The sequence below is a fragment of the Akebia trifoliata genome, chromosome 5 (assembly GCF_017979445.1).
Source record: "Akebia trifoliata isolate Shusen 1 chromosome 5, ASM1797944v1, whole genome shotgun sequence".
In the NCBI taxonomy this organism is placed as follows: Eukaryota; Viridiplantae; Streptophyta; class Magnoliopsida; order Ranunculales; family Lardizabalaceae; genus Akebia; species Akebia trifoliata.
Window position 1 is genome coordinate 17,199,971 of NC_141379.1, and position 2,800 is coordinate 17,202,770.

The following is a 2,800-nucleotide window of genomic DNA, read 5'->3' on the forward strand; positions in this document are numbered from 1 at the left end:
TGACAGCAAGTAGAAAAACAATGAATAAAAAACAAATTGTTTTTAGGATGCTGTTAGCAAACAACATCTATTCATTATTTTAAAATCAGCTTTATGGGTGGTATGCCCCTAGTAGAAAGCTGTATTCAGTCGTCAAACCCTTAATGTGTTTAATGTGATGTGTGGTGTGGTTTTAGTAAAAATATATATTTTACAAAAAAAAAAACCCTTATCTGTTTTGATTTTCAACTCGTCTTCTTCCCAACTCCATTGTTTTCAACAGAAACTAATCGGCCTGTTCTCTCAATCCAGTCGAACCTTCCATTCTAATCGGTTTTAAGGCCATTAATACTTGAAGAAATGTTTTGATCTCGTCTAATTTAGAGACGCGAAATTTGGAATCGTCGAACCTAATCAATCTTGAAGGATTTTTCGTGAGAATCGATGTCTCTTTCGGCTGTTATAGAAGTGCAAAGTTTTTGCCGATTCGGATCGGTAGGAAACCTTAGGGAATGGCCAGATCTTGCAAGTTTGAGACATAAAACTTCAGGGATCTGCCATTACCTTCAACTAGCTCCTCCTGCTGGTTCAATTTATCTGCAAATTCTCTCTGTAAAATTATGGAATTTGATGGCTCTGTAGATCAAAGAGATAGAGAAAGAATGGAAAAGGGGAGATTTTGGGCATAATCAGAGGGATTAAAGATCGATTTGCTTCGATAGATAAACTTAGCTTTGGGGAAAGTTTCTCACCTACGAGAGTAAAGGGATTTTCAGATGTGTTGTTTGCGATTTTCCCTAGATCGATTGAATTGGATTTGTCAGATTCGAACAACGTCGCTGCCAAGCGGTAGACTTTGAAAAATGTTACAGTTACCACACTTGCCAAACCTTTGAGAGAGAAATTTAAAATCTCTGCTTCTCATTTTTAATTTCAGTCTCGTAATCTCCTCTTAGTAAACTGAGTCAGAGAAATGGATAGAACGATCCAAGATATTGAGTTGGAAACTAGAAGCAATTTTGGTAGAGTGGTTAGTGAAATGGATTTGGATCCACGTAAAGGAGTTGAAGGAAATGAACTGGATGACGATGGCAAGCCAAAGAGAATTGGAACCGTGTGGACTGCCAGTACACATATTGGCTCTGGCGTTCTATCATTGGCTTGGTGTTTAGCCCAACTTGGTTGGATTGCTGGACCTATGGCTCTCATTATATTCTCCATTATTACCTTCTACATGTCCAGTCTCTTACCCGATTATTACAGATCTCCAGATCCTATCACGGGGAAGAGTAACTCCACTTACATGGAGACAGTCCAAGCCAACTTAGGTGGAGCAATATACCTGTTCTGTGGGTTCACCCAATATTTTCAGATTATTGGGGTTACAATTGGCTACACTATTACTGCATCCAAAAGCCTGGTGTCCATATAAAAATTGAATGGCCACCACTGGGAATTTGATTAATATTTCTCTAAATGACAACGATGGAGGGTTTGGTTCAATTTCAAGCTCATCTTCGCTCCCTAATTACAATAACCTTCAAGAACCCATTTTCTCTCCTTATCATCCTAATAATCTCTCTCTCCCTCTTTGTCTGCGTTTTATTTGCTTTCTTCGATATATTTCATCATCAATGGCCTTTATCAGTATTTGATTTGAAATAGTATTTTTTCTGAATTGATTTTGTTTCACTTGTTGATTTGGTGAGAATTTAGACTGCTTTAATTAATTTTTATTACTGAGGTCAACGATTTTTAGTACTGATTTGAAGTATCTGAAAAAGGGGGGTTTACACTCCTTGATCCTACAACCATCATTCTATTATCAATGTAACATCCATTGGAATCTCGATTCATTTTGGATAACCCAAAAGGGACCCTTGATTGGACCAAAATATATATATATATATATATAATCCTTTTGGCTTGGATTAAAAATTGTGCTTGTAGCAATGATTGGATCTGATTAATAAATCCATGCCATATTCATTGATTGGTTTGCCATAATCATAGTTGATATATATTTTTGATGTGCTTACTTTGATCTATGTTATGAATTTTGAATGATTTGATTAATATTCATGTGGTATCAATGTATGATGATCTGATCAGGACTATGGGCCCATTTATTTGAAAATGCCCCGGGCACACCCCACCCTTTTTTGCACACACCACTAGCATGTTTACTGTTTTGCATGCTTGCATGTCCCAATATAGCCAACGTGGCACTAGTGCGTCACCCGATCTCTTCGGAGATGCGATGTCATTCATGAAAATCACAACTTCAGTCACGCACCTTAGGGTATATCAAACAAGGGCATCAGTACTGTCTGATCAGGTGACTTTGAAAGGTATATCGATGCACCTAGGCGGGAGCGACCTGAGCCTTTGACCTATTATAAGCGGCACAGTCACATGTCCCATTTGCCAACATAATACTAGTACATGGTCGATCCCCTTGTGGGATGCCAAATCATTTATGAAAGCTACAACTCTTGACTCGTACCCATAGGTATATCAAAGATAATATAAGTACATCAATTGCACTTCTTGGCCAAAACCAGTGCCTAAGCGAGATCCTGCTCCGATGTACTACGGTACTAGGAGGATAGACTACGTCTATTCTAGAAAATAGGTTATTTAAGAGTGCTTTTGATTTGGAGATTAAACTTGCTGTTTTTGACTTCAGAGAAGTGCGTTAAAGTTTTAGATTACCACCTATACGGTATATCAAACCAAGTCACCACTTACTGTCTGATTGAGTACGCTCGAGAGGTATATAGGTGTACTTAGGCAAGGGTGGCCAGATAAAAATGCATTG

At 38.1% G+C, this 2,800-nt stretch overlaps 1 pseudogene; it reads left to right on the forward strand.

Moving 5' to 3' along the window:
* Positions 1 to 952: 952 nt before the first annotated feature.
* Positions 953 to 1,411, forward strand: LOC147401577 (amino acid permease 5 pseudogene; annotated as a pseudogene).
* Positions 1,412 to 2,800: the final 1,389 nt, after the last annotated feature.